This window comes from Octopus bimaculoides, chromosome 3 (assembly GCF_046866305.1).
Source record: "Octopus bimaculoides isolate indiv1 chromosome 3, ASM4686630v1, whole genome shotgun sequence".
NCBI classification, from domain to species: domain Eukaryota; kingdom Metazoa; phylum Mollusca; class Cephalopoda; order Octopoda; family Octopodidae; genus Octopus; species Octopus bimaculoides.
The window spans coordinates 160,616,389-160,635,066 of record NC_142930.1 but is presented as its reverse complement, the minus strand read 5'-3'; the positions used below and the strand labels follow the sequence as shown (position 1 = coordinate 160,635,066).

The window sequence follows — 18,678 nt, the reverse complement described above, 5'->3', positions numbered from 1 at the left end:
AAGTCAAACACTGATATAAGCAAATAATAACAGAAATAGATGAATCCCAGCAGATTAAATATTAGTGAATGTTTTCTCAGGTTTTGAATTATGGAAGTGTTATGTCTCCCCAGAAACTAATTCGTATATCACAGACTCTGGCAGATGATGCTTATTTGTTGTTTTTTTGTTTTGTTTTGTTTTTTGTTTTTGGTATGTAAACATAAAATGAGCTAGCTCTGTTGAACGCTGTTGTTTTTCTTGCTTTATTTAATCATTTGGAAGTGAAAGGTGTAGGTTTATAAGAAGGATGTGTTATCATATCTGACCTTCATGTCCTGCTTTTTATGTTAAGCTTGACATCCGTTAAAATCAAAAATTTGTGTAGGAAATTCATGAGCAAGAGGGGAATTCTGTAGATAGGTTGTATCACTTGAGAGAAAAAATATTTTGGAATTACCATTTGGATGTCTGGTATTGAGACAAAGAAACGTTCAATATTCTGGTCATAATACATATTTGCTTAGTTCCGAAAAATGCCGGCCGTTGTAGGTATAATGGAGAGAAGAAATGACCAACGATCAACTCGAATGTGTATCTGATTTATGAGTATTCTTCAGCCAGAAGGATATCTTATTTTAGATATAGTTTTGGTTCGCTGATTGATTAGAGCAGTGGATCTCAACTGGGCCCATATAAGATGTTTGAGAGTCCACTTAGCAAAATAGAAATATTTGAGATCCACAATAGTATTTTAATGGCCCCTGAAAACGTTTGCTTTAAATGTACATATTGGTATGTATTGCAAAAATCAGCCAGGTTTCTTACGGAAGGGGAGCGCTAAGCAATGATAAGTAACATTGCAATGTTATTATCAGCCCGCATATGCTTGATGCACGTTCGAACTAGGGAACAAGCCACTCACTGCGTTTTGTCACGGAAAATTTATCTCACGAAATATATTCTCCGTGACAAACCGCAGTGAGTAGCTTATTCCCTAGTTCGAACGTGCATCAAGCATATTCGGACTGATAACATTGCAGCTAGGCTTCTGTTTCTAACATTTTACATAGTGCAACCTATGCAAGTCGACGTGGGGGAAAAAAAATAGGAACTTTGAAAGAATTTTCTATTAAACTCATTTTAAACATGGAATGGTTGCCGGGGTCTTCCAGAACAAAATAGTCACCAAAGGGGTACACAGGTAAAAAAACAAAAAGAACTGTTGACAAAATTTGGTAACACAGCCATATGGGAAATCTACTACAAATCCCTGCTCTGTAGACGAACAATAACAGGGGAGATCATCGGTAATTTTGACCAAAGCTTAGTTACAGAAATATCTAGAGCTAGATATTTCAAGCATGAGTCGTTAATCTCCATGAACAGTAACATAAAAACATCCCAAAATACAGTATGGTGACCCATGCTCATCAATAGCACGTACTAAGGAAAGGTTTACACTCTAACATCTAGTAAATCGCAGGATCTGACAATCTGAGATTCCCATTTCGCATGTTAAGCTCACATAGTTTAATTTCTTATATAAATACATTATATCTGAAGATGTCAATGCTATTAGATGTATTGGCACGTATTAACTAAATAAAGTATATATATATATATATATATATATATATATATATATAGTCATTTGATTTGTGTAAAAAGGTCAACAAGAAGAGTACCCCATCTAATGAGAGTGCAATATTAATGTATGCACTTCACTCCATATATATTACGCGCGCTACTAATAGTCTCACTAGATGATAAGTGCTTTCATCAGGTGCTGATTATTCTGTGGAACCAAGAAGTTTAAATAGAGGACCGGGTGAGAAGCTATGCTAAGCAAACCAAATTTAATGAAAGATTCCACTACAGATGAGCTACCAAATTGAAGTGATGCAGAGCATTTAGATGGATTGAAATAGAAAATAAACATAAAATACAAATTTATTTTTAATTATAAAATTTGTAAAAATTAAATTAAATTATAAAGTCTCAATATGTGAAATATGAAAATATATTTAGATCTAGAGATTATCCAAAGGCTATACAAATATATACAAATACATAAGCTAATATACAATACATAAATTATACAAGTACATAGAATACAAATAAATATACGTAAATTGCATAAAATTAGAAGTACGAAAAATCTATGGTTTCTTTTATAAAGTCTATAATTATAATCTGTAAAAATTACATAAGGAATATGAAAGGACGGACAAAATATAATGTATTTATAAATATGAGATATAAATCGACACACTGAAAGAAGAAACTACGTTTATATTCCTAGTCTTTATAAAGAAAGGTAGAAAAACATGACCACGCAATCGGTCGAATCTTCCAATTTTTTAAGATCTATTTAAACATGTGTTTACATTTACTAAGAATTTCTGACTTCGAGTTCAATATCATGTTTGGAACCTCGGATCTAAATAAAGTCTGCGCCCTTTAGGCCTAGCAAACCATATATCTATTAGATCTATTCCTGTATTATTTAGACCTTTTTATTATCCTCCATTTGATCACATATCTTATACTTTTCTCTTTCGTGACCCAAATGTAGCATGCCAACTTCGTGGTTTTGCTTTTCTCACTGTGGTGGAATGAAGCCATGTGGTTGGGTTAGCGATGTTTTAAAAATTCCTTCACATAGACCGATGTATGTTCTTTTATTGTGTGTGAACAAGGGGTTATGTGTGGATGTATATGTGCGTGCTTTGTACTTGTATGTGTTTGTGAGTACGTGTGCGGTGTGCGTTCATTGTGTATGTGCGGGTGCGTGCATTTTTTCGTGTGCGTGTGTATAGAAATTAAATATAATAAAATAAGGTTGACAGGGGATAAAATAGAAATTAATACAATTATACAAAAATAGCGCAATTGAAAAGTTAAAGAATACGACAGAAAGAAAAGGATAAAAAAGATAGAAAATCGAGAAGGGGTAACAATGAAAAAAAGTGAATTTAAGGGAGCATAAAGTAGGATGAACTTAAAAGACATACAATAAATAAAAAGAATGACAAAAAATAAAAAGTCACGTATTTTAAGGAGGTTGTAGAGACAGTCATTAAGAGGAGGGGTTTGTATTTAGTCCGAAAGGGATTTGTATGTTTGTAGATTAAAAATGTTCCAGGCTAAGTCGCGAATGTGTGGATCCGTGGTGTAGAGCGAGGGGAAACACGGAGATATTAGAGCGGGAGTGGTTGGCCAAGCAGAAATGACGGGCGACGGGAGTGTTCGTAGGTAGCCGAAAATCTCTTAGATGTACGGTGAACCGGTCAGCCAGCCGGCGGGCCGTCCGACCTACATATAGGTTATTGCAGAGATTGCATCTATTGTTAAATATGAGGCTAGGCGAAATGCAGGAGAAGGAGTTTGTGATGTGTATATCACAGGAGTGGTTTTGTGGTAAGTAGCTTGCTTACCAACCACATGGTTCCGGGTTTATTCCCACTGCGTAGCACCTTGGGCAAGTGTCTTCTACTATAGCCTCAAGCCGACCAAAGCCTTGTGAGTGGATTTGGTAGACGGAAACTGAAAGAAGCCTGTCGTATATGTATGTATATATATATATATATATATATTATATATATATATATATATATATATATATTTATATGTATGTCTGTGTTTGTCCCCACCCAACATCGCTTGACAAACGATGGTGGTGTGTTTACGTCCCCGTAACTGAGCGGTTCGGCATAAGGGACCGATAGAATAAGTACTAGGCATCCAAAGAATATGTCCTGGGATCGATTTACTCGACTAAACGCAGTGCTCCAGCATGGCCACAGTCAAATGACTGAAACAAGTAAAAAAAAAAAATATATATATATATGCGTGAGTGCGTGTGTATATATATATATATATGTGTGTGTGTGTGTGTATGCATTTATATATATTTATATATATATATATGTATGAGTGTATATATGTATGTATGTACGTACGTATGTATGTAATTGCTTGGTTATATATGTGTGTGTGTGTGTGTGTGTGTGCGCGCGCGCGCAATGGCCCAGTGGTTAGGGCAGCGGACTCGCGGTCATAGGATCGGGGTTTCGATTGGTAGACTGGGCGTTGTGAGTGTTTATTGAGCGAAAATACCTAAAGCTCCACGAGGCTACGGCAGGGGATGGTTGCGAACCCTGCTGTACTCTTCCACTACAACTTTCTCTCACTCTTACTTCCTGTTTCTGTTGTGCCTGTAATCCAAAGTGTCAGCCTTGTCACACTGAATATCCCCGAGAACTACGTTAAGGGCACACGTGTCTGTGGAGTGCTCAGCCACTTGCACGTTAATTTCACGAGCAGGCTGCTCCGTTGATCTGATCAACTAGAACCCTCGACGTCGTAAGCGACGGAGTGCCAATATATATATATATATATATATATATATATATATATATATATATATAACCATTTCATCACTTCATAACAGGAATAACTACAATAGTTTATTCTATGCATATAAATATTACAAACTAGAGACCAAATATGATTAAACTAGTCTTTTCTAAATCTGTTTGGTTTTCTTTCTTTGTCGGCTTTTTTGGCGTGGAGGTTGTCTATTTTGTTTTTATATATATATATGTATATATGTATGTGTGTGTCTGTGTGTCTGTGTGTGTGTGTGTGTGTGTGTGTTACTTTACACCTGCTAACCTATTTCTCTTTAAGATATCATTTCTAAAGACCCTTGTGTAAATTCCAATTTGTATTGACAATATTGTTTCGAAACTGTATTCATTTTAAGCTATTTCTCATCTTCTCACCTGAAGACTGCTAAACGTACATTCATTCGTCGATACTTGTAAACAAGCTAGCACCAAACTGCCTTGACGAAGAGCTATAAAAACATACAAGGTCTGTGATATATGTCAATTTGTACTCCATGGTGATCATTGAAATATTTAATTCTCTTCAGTCATTAATTCGTTGTTGGCTCCTTTCGGTCGGAACTAACTGGTTATTTTGGTGTCTTTTGGGGTATTTGATTAAATAATCATGCTAATTTTAATCATCCATAAATTACTCAGATTGTCAGTTCTGGGATTTATTTTTATTCTTTTCATTTTTCCCCCTTTTTTTTTTCTGAATTTAACATGTGCATAAGCCCAGAGTAATAATGAGTTTTTTGGTTTACGAAATGACCCTATACGATATTTAATTGCAATTACTCTTTATGATATTAAACACAATTTAAATTGAAAACTCACTGTTCCATTTTATTCGGAAGATTGGGGAATATGTTGTGATTGTTTCTTAATTCATTTCAAGAATATAATTTATACAGTAATCATACACGCTGGATAGACGATGGCTTCAGCTTCTAAAACATCCAGCTCCTAAAGTTTGTTAATTTTTGTTTACGTTTTTTTTTTTCTTTCTGTTTTTAACATGTCAGCGACGAAGACATTTTAGTCTTGCAGCCTTTTCATTATTTAGTAAAGAAAGGGGGAAAATATTTTTGAATAATTGTATTGTTGTTCAGTAGCAGTTTATCTTTAATCGATGATCGTGGGTTACTGAATGGTTAAGATATTCAGCTCATGATCGTGAAGTCGTAGTTTCAATTGATGAGCAGGTATGTGCGCTGCATAGTTGATAGAGTTTCTTAATTTCGCATTGCTTCTGCCTAATTAGCTATGATGGGTGCCAATTGGGTACTGGTGTCGTCATCTACTCCATCAGCTGCCACATTTCTTATAATTCTACTGGGTCACGAATGTAAGTCCCGAGATAGTACTTGCATGTACTTATGAGTATAGATGTTTCTAAGACGCATTACTTGTTGCCAAGTCATAGTCTCTCTTGAACGGCGGTTGGATATAATATTCGGTAATCGAGCAAATGAATAAGGAAGTACATTTCTTCTATAAGTATACCATATCTTTTTGTTAGACACTGTATCTAATGCTACCAATGTTTCAAGCAGAATAGGGTGGAATTTGATAGATATTTAACTTTTAAATCAAGCAATTCGTTAGTGTATTTTTATAATGTGTAAACTTCCAACGAAGATATTCAAATCATTCAAAGATTTCCATTAATTACTTACAACTCTATTTGCTCAGATGTATTATAAAATCATAGGAATAGAAAACCTCGCGGTTTTACTATTGCGGAAAGCCTGTGGGGTTACTTACATATAAAAGTTGTTTCAATTTCAAAGAACAATAGAAGAAATACAGGAAAAAAATAGAAAAAGTACCTCAGACGGAAATAACATATTCAAAGATTTTTTTTCATTATTTAATGTTAACAGAATGTCAGTTAATCACATTTAGCTATTTATGTCTTGTGAATTTCTAACAAACGGACAATTCTTTACCAATTTTCAAAGACGCCAATTGACTTGAATTTACAGATTCTTTCCTGATAATAAAAAATAAAATAAAATAAAAGATACCGTTCGTTCATTCATAATTATTTAACAACTAGTCTCAATATTGTTTTCAATGAAAATATAAAACCGGGACAGTAATCGTCTGGCTGTCGCCCATTATTGATGAATATTTAATATAGATGTTTTCCTTTTATAGATTCGAAATGTCATATTATGCCAGGAGTCTCTTACCATTTTAATAGCTAAAATCTAGTTTCGATTAAAATATAAAATATGAAAATAAAAGAAATGCATTTTTAAATGAACATTCAGGACTTATTTCAATCATTCTTATAATATATTGAAACTAGATATGAATAGAAATAATAAGTTAATAAATATTGGAAACGGAATTATGAATATATATTAGATTTGTTAAATGTAATTGAAAATGATTGTGCAAAATTAGATTATAACTTAAAATATATTTGATGCTGAATGTTATGATTAAACAAACATGATGTTATATTGCCTCTCTTTAAACTATACTGTAGCCAACTGTAATATAAAATTATATCAATTTCAGAATTGTTTTATTGAATATACGCTGGCTTTCTAAACACCTATCACTTCCTAATGATGTACAAAAGATTAAAGGCAATATATCTTCATTCATATATACCAGACAGGAATAAAGTTCCTATTTAGTGATCTGTGACTCCTTACATAAGCAGGCATTGGCAGGCACAAGTATATAAACACGACATTTCTCATATATATGTATGTGTATCTGCGCCTCTGTCTGCATATATGTGTGTGTGTGTGTGTGTGTGTGTGTGTGTGTGTGTGTGTGTGTGTGTGTGTGTGTGTGTGTGTGTGTGTGTATAAACGCGGTTGCTTTGCCGGAAAGGTGTCCAATATTTATAGAGGATGTTGACTGAAACTATTGATTTAATTCATGGTTTAGTACTGTGTGAAGATGCTGAAAGGAGCTACTTTCTGCATCACTTAAGTAACGTTCGAACTTGTTTCCAAGAATGCGTATTTTATGCATATCGGTGAATCCGATATGGTGGAACACTTAATAAAAATGACTAAATATACTATGCCTTTACGGACAGTGCGTGGCAGTGTATATGGTTTTTACAGGCTCTCCCAGTCGTGTGAATTGAATGCAATTAATGCTTTGCGTAAACCGTTACAAGCTTACAAGTACAGGAAAGACATGGACAGAGATTTTAGGGGACCGATTTCTGGGAGGCTGATGTATTGAACGTAAAATGTACGACGACGATAAGTGCGAAGACCAGTGATTTAGAAGTGCCTAAGGTGAAAATTCAAGGACAGCCAGCAGCGAGAAACAGATACCATTACAAAAAAAAAAAATACGGGGTGGGTGGGGGGTCACTATATCTGTGGCCGATGTGCTTGAGCATGTCTGATATTACCTGAATGCTAGCCAATCGCGAGGTCCTTCTCAGAATACAATCCAGGATGGAGGAACAGCACCGTCTAAGATACAGTTGTAGCAATCTATGGTGAAGCCCTACTTGAACCTTCTAAAGTCTCCGCAGCTTCTGGCCACCGGAATATTTTCTTCTCGTGAGGAAAAGGCGGAGTTCTTAAGATACTGCCCTTGCTTTCGCCTGGGTTCAGGCTCCTATTCACAGGTATCACTTTTGTCCTGACTGTTTAATAGCAACTCCACTCAGAATGCAATCTCTGTAGGGTAAACGGTTTTCTGGCCGACGAATTGGGCTTGCACTTAATTTTATCAAACTGCGTGTCAGCAATAACGACCATGGTAATATGACTTAACTATAAAATGTTGATCTAACTGTAAAATCCACCGTCTTTACCTCTTCAGATTATCATTTTTCTCAATGCCGAAATGTACATTATTCAGCATACTCATGAGCAAAATGGGAATGATAGAAGTTAGCAGTATATCTAAAAAAAAAAAAACAACATATATATATATATATATATATATATATATATATATATATATATATATATATATAAACAGGGAATAAATTCCCTGACTATTTAACTGATAGTTTATTTATCATCCCATAATGGACGAAAAGCAAATTTAAAATCGAAGGTATTCTAATACGAGAATAAAGGAACAATCATTGCATGGCATATATGTAATGTTATATATATATATATATATATATATATATATACATATATATACATTGATAAGAGGCAATACCTCGAAACTAGTCTGTAGATGTCAGACCAGCAAGGGGAAGCGGCTGATCTCCCCTGTTCTAAGATTATAACGAACTCAGGTTCGTGTGTCACATAGCTAGCTAGAGGCGATGGCCTCCTGGAGCTAATCTACGGCAGCATTCGTCCTATTGTTTTGGACTGCCATGTTGGCTTGGCTATAACTTAATATCCAGTACCGGTGCCGTAGTCTCCTTTAGAGAGACTTAGAAATATTAATATATATATATATAGAGATAGATATGTGCCTGTTTGTGTATGCGGTATATCAGTGTATCTACCTACCAATGCTCTATTTTTAAACATTTGAAATAGTCCTACAAGGAAGGAGATAACTTCTTACAAAAATAAAATCCCCGTAGCTTAAATGTAAACAATAGAAGCACATTTATATTCTAAATTTGAGAAACGCTTTTCATATTTCTACTATTCTGCAATTTGCGTTGTTGTTATTAGTGTCAGCCATGGGCATGCAAAATGTCCTCAACATCGGCACGTCTTATGTTAATAGTGCCTTCTGTACTAATGTACGCTTATATACGGAAATACACACACGCCTACATAAGTGTGAACATGAGAATATTAGTGCGAAGATCTTTCAGTTTCTATCCTTCTCTTGATATATATAAATGTGTGTGTGTCTCTGGGTGTGTGTGTGTGTGTGTGTGTGTGTGTGTGTGTCTGTTGTAGATATGGAAGCATGTTTATTATAAAAGGGCTACAAATGCACTAAGTATTTTAATATAGTGTTGTCGTGTTCAATTACTCAACTCGAATATAGTTGTACATCAGACTACAAGTCAGCTACAAGCATTGACAGATATTGGCGAAGCACTACTGAATATCCATCATCTCATGTATATAACTTTCAGATATACACTTATTTCTCATTTAGGAACGAGTGAAATTATGTCTGCTGCTTCTTCACCAACATCATTATCATCTCATCTGCAACATCCAAAATACATTTTTCGCCTGTTTTCTTTATTTTTTCATACCTTCTCGATGTCACCATCTGTTTTCTTTTTCCTATCCCCCCACACATATATGCATAAATATATACATACATATACATACATGCACACAGACAAACATATGTATATATATATATATATATATATACATATATATACATGCACACAGACAAACATATGCATATATATATATATATATATATATATATATATATATATATACATACATATACATACATATATATACATGCACACAGACAAACATATGCATATATATATATATATATATATATATATATACTTAGATATATGTATATATGTGTGTATATATATACGTATATATATATATGAATATATATATGCATATATAAACTATATACACACATATATGTGTGTATATGTGTATGTATATATATATATATATATATATATATATATATATATATATATATATATATATATATATATCTTATTCTCTCGACTTCTCTCCATCCATGTCTCTTGATCCATTTCCACCTCCTTCTTCTAAGCTTTCTTTATTTTCTGCTTAGCTTAACTTATTTTCTATCACATCGTAAGAAAAGTTTCTCTTTTAGATTGAATTCCCGAAGACGTAGCTTATGCCACTTTTTTTTTTCTATTCGAGATGAATTTACGATCTTCTTTTGTATTTTTCATTTTTTTATTTTTTTAAAAATCAAGTAAGCAAAATATATTTGTCTGCCATGAAGAAACTTAACCAGCGCAGAATTCTACATGGGATATCACCTTTGCGCAGAAATCCAGACAGCATGAAAGAATTGGATGTCTTTAGTTACACGGTGTGTTCTATTTATTTACAATCTGTTCAAAATCAGTGAAAGATCGATAACGCTACTGTGTATTTATAGTCAGAAATACTAAACTTAACACGAGATTCTAATGTTCAACAGACGGAGCAACTCTCAGTTGACATTTATATTATATCTTATACATACGGGACACTATGGTTAAGATAACCTCTGGGTGTATATTTTGAGAAAATATGCAACAAAGAGGCAACATAGTCTCTCTTAGTGTTGATGTTTCTCAAAGAAGTTTTGAAAATCAAGGGAGATAAAAAAAATAGTAATTTATATCTTAGCATCTGCAACATTTTTAAACTGTCGTCTGTTTCTTTTACAGATGCATTTCAACGTCTCCTGGCTACGATTCAACAAAACAAAATGGATCGCAAATAATTGCTGTCAACAGGGTGATCATCATTAAAAGTGCACTCATACCCAAGGCATTTCCTCTGCATAAGATCGATTACCAAAACATTTCAATCACTAATATCTTCTAATTTTGAGACAGATTTGATGAGAAAAGGTAGGTTCATTACCAATCAATCACTGGTAGAATAAGTACTAGTACATTACTGGCTCCTATTTTATCGACCCCGAAAGAGTGAAAAACAAAGCCAACTTTAGTGGGAGTTAAATTCAGAAGATAAAGTGCCAGAAGAAAGGTTAATAGATATCTTTCCAAACTTGCTAATGGTTCAGCCAGATCACCGCCAGTAATATTGGTCTCCAATTTTGGTACAAATTCATTAAGTTTTGGGGAGGTAGTAAGTTGTTTACATCGACTCCAGTGTTCAAGTGGTATTTATTTTATCGTAGCTGAAAGGATGAAAGACAACATCAGCCTTGACGGAATTTTAACTGAGAATGTATAAAGATATAAAGATGAACGAAACGCTAATAAACATTTTGCTTGGCGTGTTTAACGATTGTGTTAGTTCAGCGTCTTACTCACAGACACTAATATTCCTTTCTGCTATACATAGACACTAGGCCTTAGATTTCGAGGGACGGGCTAAATGGATTTAATCGATCCGGCTACTCAAGTGGTGCTTATTTTATCAATCCCGAAATGATGAGAGGCGAAGTCAACCTCGGTAGAATTTTAACTAAGGACATATAAAAATGGACGAAATAGCGCTAAGCATTTTGCCAGGCGTGCTAACAATTCTACCAACTCACCGCCTTGCTCACCGCCACTAATATTGCAACATAATTTGCACCCACATCAATTACACCCGTATGAACGCAGTACGTATTTAAAATTTTCAATTTCTCTACCTCCATACCAAAGAGTAGTAGGGCCTACTTCAGAATTACCGATTCAAATGTTCAAGAAAAGTAATTATTGTTAGAGTAAATGACGATGAAGATAAAAATTCGTAGCATAACTAGTCTACAGTGTAATAACAACTAGGTCCTGAGAAATCAGATCGATGATGACAGGTGTGATAATTATGACCATTCTGTCTTTTTCTGAGGTGCATTCTACACAGGAATACACTGTGCACTGTGTTCTGTATTATTAAATTTACTAGAGAATTTGAGGCCGATTTCGTTGCTATTTCCGCCAGATAGATTGGTCACCTATAAACCTTCCTTGAGAACACTCATTAAGGCTCTGATTAATATACGCTTTGTAATGGTCATCAAGGAATATATCTAATCCCAATGTTCTGAATCAAAAATATATATTTCATGTTTTGTCATTGCGATGTGGAGATATCGATGTTTGCTTTTATGCTAAGTTCTAATAAAATCAATTTTACATTTCAGTTTATGGAAAGATTTCTCAATCCTTTTTGTAAGATAGAAATTTATTTTTCTTTAACAAGAATGATACTGACGCTCACTTCGAGTGCGGCATATACATTTACGCATTATTTAAACAGAAGTCATCTCCATCTGAGAAAATATTAATGGCTGCGGTGAAGCAAAGGCCGGATATTTTTCATTGTAAATATACTCTTTACTCTTTTACTTGTTTCAGTCATTTTGACTGTGACCATGCTGGAGCACCGCCTTTTAGTCGAGTGAATCGACCACGGGACATATTCTTTGTAAGCCTAGTACTTCTATCGGTTTCTTTTGCCGAACCGCTAAGTTACGGGGACGTAAACACACCAGCATCGGTTGTCAAGCGATGTTGGGGGGGGGGGGGGGGGCAAACAGACACACACGCACACACACACACATTATATACATATTTATATATATATATATATACACGACAGGCTTCTTTCACTTTCCGTCTACCAAATCCACTCACAAGCCTTTGGTCGGCTTGAGACTAGAGTTGAAGACATTTGCCCAAGGTGCTACGCAGTGGGACTGAACGCAGAACTATGTGGTTAGTAAGCAAGCTACTTACCGCAGAGCCACTCCTACACTTATGTAAAACATTGTGAATAAATATACCTGTAAACGTTCGTTAACCAAAGCTAAAAACTTTTTTCTTTATGGCAAATGAATAATGGGAAAAGATATATTTAACACCCTGTCTGTATCACCTTTTAGCTTCCACCCGTTTTTGTTTATAAAATTTCAAACACAAAAATTTGCTATAAGACATTTGCCCAAATGGAGGGATTGAATTCTGTTACAGGTGATTTGTAGATGAACCTTCTAATCGTTGAGATATACCCATGAAGTTAATTCAAGAATAGAAATGCTAATTTCAATAGATTTTCTAACATTTAGGATGAAGAAAATAACATTACTCAAACCATGAAGGGAAACACTGGTATTATTTCTACGCGTATTGGCGTAGATGTAATTTGACAGAAATATATTATCAACAGGAAATGTGTAAATGCGCTTATAATGGAACAAAATTGAAGCATTTTACCACAACTATTTCCATAATGTAAATTAAGAAATAATAAACTAATGTCATTTATAAAATGATGAGCAAATAGCTCGATCTAAATTATTTCTATGCAATTCAAATTTTCTTCGATATTTTTAACTATTTTGGATTTCTCTTAGATTCTTATTTTAACATTGCATTAAAGTTTTCGAGACATTCAGTGAAATTATCATGGCTGCCATCAAAACTTTATATAAATTTATTGAGTAGTTTCTCTTGCCCATTCTGTGTTTCGTTCTTTAAAATGAAAATAAAATGGGTTTTTTTTTCTTTTAATGACAGTCGAACATTGTACTTGGAATGTTTCAAAAATTAGCTTCTGCTATAGATTTTGAAATGCTATTGTTTGTCTTTTGTAGGAGAAATTTTGCTTCGCCAACCGAAGCAATTAAGGTTTATTTCTAGAAATGCAAATAAAGCAATGGGAAAAAAATATTACACGTAATTAGATTGAAGTTGCGAACATTAAAATGTAAATGTTAAAAATAATCAACTTTGAACAAAGAATCAGTTGCTGTTTAACTAACATCTGGCATTCCATAGAAATTCTGTCTAGCACAGCAAAATTCATCCTTTTGCAATTATCCGTATGGAAGAATATATTGCAATAGAACAACGTATAGTAATAGAATATTGACGCAAATACAAACCATACTCAGGATTAGCGCCAGCTTTGTCGTACAGACATACGTATGTATCTAAAAATGTATGCATTTTTTATGCATGAATATGAATATATTTATATATATATATAAATATATATAAACACACACACACACACACACACACACAAAGAGTGAGGTGAAAGTAATATTTTTTGATGCAATAGACTTTACTAGAATTTTTTTCACATACCCAAGATTTAAATTCTACCCGTACACTTTTACTTTTACTTGTTTCAGTCATTTCACTGGGGCCATGCTGGAGCATGCCTTTACTCGAGCAAATCGACTCCAGGACTTATTCTTTGTACACCTAGTACTTATTCTATCGGTCTCTTTTCCCGAACCACTAAGTTAGGAGATGTAAACACACCACCATCGGTTGTCAAGCGATCTTGGAGGGGGGACAATCACAGACACACAAACCTATACACACACACACATATATACATATATATACATTTATATGACGAGCTTCTTTCAGTTTCCGTCTACCAAATCCACTCACAAAGCTTTGGTCGGCCCGAGGCTATAGTAGAAAACACTTGCCCAAGTTGCCAGGCAGTGGGACTGAACCCGGAACCATGTGGTTGGTAAACAAGCTACTTTATTTCATACGAATTGGCCATTAAGGCCTTACAAAGAGGAGACAATCAAGGACAGACAAACAAATTAGCTGCGGGTTGGACACAGACATAAAGAAGATGAGGGTAATGACAAAAAACAACCTACTTACCACACAGCCACTCCTCTCGCCTATGTATATGTTGCCTTATCTATACATACATAAACATATACACACATATACATATATATGTGCTTGTATGTATATATGTATGTATGTACGTACATATGAATATATGTATGCATTTACGTACATATGAAGATATGTACGTATGTATATAGATAGATAAACATGTATGCGGGATGGTATCAAAAGATACCCGGACTAGTTATGTTTAATAAAATATAACTTATTTACCTAAGAACTATGTGCCAGAACTAGGTGCAATTTGACATACCAAGAGGCATTAAGTATATTTACATATGTGAACTCATTATATATATATGATCTAGTATTCTAATATGTTGCATACTCGGCCAAAGTGACCCAAACCTTTAACACTTATGAAAATAATTGATGTATAAATAATGCGGTTGATCACGTCAGATATATCCCCAATGGTTTGGTCTATATATTATTGCTAAGGAGAGCTATATTTATAATAGTGAATGTAGTGGGTGCTAATTAAATGAATAACGCACTTTCATGGTTAATTATTTGGAGTGGTTTCAACTTACGTCACTTCACTTAGTATGTATAGAAACCATATTTTATATGAATTGGAAGTGTGTGGCTCAGATTCGATTGAAAGGACAGGTTGCATGACAAAGACAGGTAAACAGCAATTTACAATATTGGTAATCTACTGTAGAAAGTTAGACGCGACAATATTATTGATTTAGTCAACTAATTATCGCAACCGACAACTCTAATGTTATTAAAAATATAGAAAATCTATACTGTAGTTATGTCTGAAGACTTAAAAATTGACTCATAAAAGAATTTGTTAACAATCAAATCACTTCACTGCTTAACTTGTGTGGCGATGTTTGCAATGAACGTATGTTAAGAACAAACCAAAATGTATTACTACATTTGCTGTAACAAAGCAGAAGAGAAATATTACATGGTTATCATTCATAGACTCAGTAATTAAAACAGCAGATGCGCAATATCTTCATTATTTAATTCTATAGTATCTGGTGTATTTTGTTTTGGTTCTTTTTTCTTTCTTTTATATATGGAATATGATATAGTTTGTCGTATCAATGGTAATCTTCAAGTTTAGGGGGATAAAAAAAATTAAAATATTCAAGGGAAATAACTGAACGAGTTACCAGTATTATCCGTTTTCTTCTAGCTGTTTATAAATAAATCACACTCTAACCCTAATCCTAACGTCAATCAAATCACGTGTGTGATTTATTTATAAACAGAGATGTACGGAGAATACTGGTAAGACGTTCAGTTACTTCCCTTGAATATTTTTATTTATTTTTTTTATCCCCTAAACTTGAAGATTACCCAAACATAAAAATGTACACGCTTAGATATATTCATGTATAAAGAGACAACACCGGGATACATTACATGCATCCTTTTCTGCTGGTGGCACACACCAAAGAGTTCTTAGCTGGCAAGCATTGTGCCAGCTCTTCTCGAAGAGGGCGAGGGTTTCACGTGACCTATATTAGGTTCGCACTACCACCGCCGTCCTCTTCTCAAGGTCCTCAACCCCATTGCTTGGGTGAGACAATTTCGCACTCTACAACATTGTTCTTGCTTTTTTTTTGCCATGTTCTTATTAAGAAAAAAGTTCAAAAACACTACACGAACATTTTTAAAAAGGAATTAAATAATGAAGATATTGCGCATCTGCTGTTTTAATTACTGAGTCTATGAATGGAAGTAAAAGGAAGTAAAAAAATCAAAAGAGAGTCTCAACAAAAGGAAGAAAAAATAAAAACAACATTAGTTCAATAGAGAATATCACAAACGATAGCAGAAGAAAAATGAAAACAACAGTTCACAGCAAAAATTTTTCTGGGCACTCGTTAATCCAGACCTAATTGGTACTCCAACACGAACAAGGTATGCCACAACTTGGAACACAGCTTACCCACAAATTAGTAAAATAAAGTAGTGTCTTCCAATTTTTCACATTTTTTGTAACAAAATTTTTCACAAAAGGTGAACAAAATTGGGACGTAAAATATGCCTCAATAATTCTTAGAATTAAGTTGAAAAAAAAATCTATTCTCGTAACGTGAACAAACTTTTCAAAGCGAAATACGCCCACAACTTTTCACAATTAATTGAAAACATAAATTTTAACTCAGAAAAAACCAGAGCTGGGCACCATTTACTGAAAAAAATATTTCACATGCAATTAATACTGCCCATCTCCAAACAACAAAGTCACCTACCTCGATGGACGTCCTTGGGTCTTAATTTTTGTTCTTTTTAGACCGGAGCTCACAGCTTACGTCCTCACTGTTCACACGACAAGCGGCGCATGCGCTGAAAGCTAGCCTCTTATCCCACAGCCACGCCTGCGAATATGCAATTCGCATATTCACATTCCGGGATAATAGGACGAATTAAGAATATACACGCTCGCCATCGTTCTGATTTACGTTTTTCACCGTGCATATTGTGATTTATTTCCGTTTCATCGATATCAGTAAGCATCAGAAAATTGCTTGCTCAGTTGATAAACACGACCCACAAACACTTATTGGATACTTTAGGCGGCATATGTATGCGCGAATACATAACGATATCGAAGCTCTGAGTGAGCCAAACTACTTTTACGGTAAGGAATGAAATGTGTTATGAAGGTGAGTTTACCTTCCAATAACGGAATACAACAGCGATTAATGAATTCCAGTTCAAAGCTTCTGGAAGGTGTTAATAATGAAAGAGGGGGATTTATGGAAAATCTACGGTGTAAGTGAGAATAGTTGAAATTTGTGTTTATCTATTAAACACAAGCAAGGTAAATACTTCATGGCAGAGTTAAAAAGAAAATTAATAATTTCTCGTGATGAACCATGATGACACTATTGAGTGACCTAAATATTGCGGTTAAATCTACCACCTTTTATTGGAATACAGCAGCTAATAAGTCCCTCCAGAATACAATCGCTCATATCACTGATGCAGACATTTAGAAGAGAAACAAAGAAAAAAAGCACTGAAATTTCAATAGGTGATCAGAAATTTCCTCCGGTCTATCGGATATTCAGTTCAATCAATGACATATGGCTCAATGAGAAATCAACAACAACAACAAAAACCACAACAATGCGATCTCTATTAAGATCGACAAGGATGACGGAGCTACTACGCAATGTACTCAGGGTAAATAGAAATACGTAACAAAATTATCTCTCGTTGACGCCGTAAGAATTTATGAACTTTCGGGAGAGCGTGAAATAATTGCTTTTTGGAACACTGTATCTCGAAGCACACATAAATCTATGAACAATAGCATATAAATACTGAGTTGATAAAATCCATTTGGGATAAAATAGTCGAAGGCTACCCTCAGAGTACAAATCCACATCACCTGCAGATATGACAGACGTTCGGCCATTGGACCTAAGCATACTTTCGAATTTCACTGCCCATCTTAGGAACTTAATTCTTAAGAGTCAAAACTTTATGCTGCTGATGTCATAAAAAATTATAAATTCGCAAGATAGCGTAAAATACTTTTTGTGAATAAGGAATCTCGGAGATTCCCACATACCCCACCTCTACCCGACCCTCAGCCTAACCCACACTCCACCCTTGCTTTGCCCACTCTCGCTTCCCCCACATCCCAACACCACCACACCACACAACCATACCATACACCACCATACCACACAACACTATATCACATCACACCACCACGCACACACTGGCACTGACCACATGTTTGGTGTAATGTTCATCTTGACTATATATATATATACATACATATATATATATATATATATATATATATATATATATATATATATATATATATATATATATATATATATATATATATGTATATATATTTGTATATATATATATATGTATTACCTTGACAATTGTTATCTGATTGCTTGCTTGAACACTCAAGAGAATACCTATGTCGTGTGACTTTCAGCCGAAGGAAATATCTGCTTAGAATCGTGTCCATGCGTTTGTGCATATGAGTATGTATATCTATTCCCCCTTCTTCATCTC

General features: G+C 34.4%; 1 pseudogene across 1 annotated transcript in view; it reads right to left on the bottom strand.

Moving 5' to 3' along the window:
* LOC149136794 (uncharacterized) overlaps positions 1 to 18,375 on the bottom strand; it is a 100,369-nt pseudogene extending 81,994 nt beyond the window's left edge. Inside the window, exon 1 of the transcript XR_016241280.1 lies at positions 16,881 to 18,375. The product of XR_016241280.1 is annotated as an uncharacterized LOC149136794 (transcript). The remainder of the gene's footprint in view (positions 1 to 16,880) is intronic.
* Positions 18,376 to 18,678: the final 303 nt, after the last annotated feature.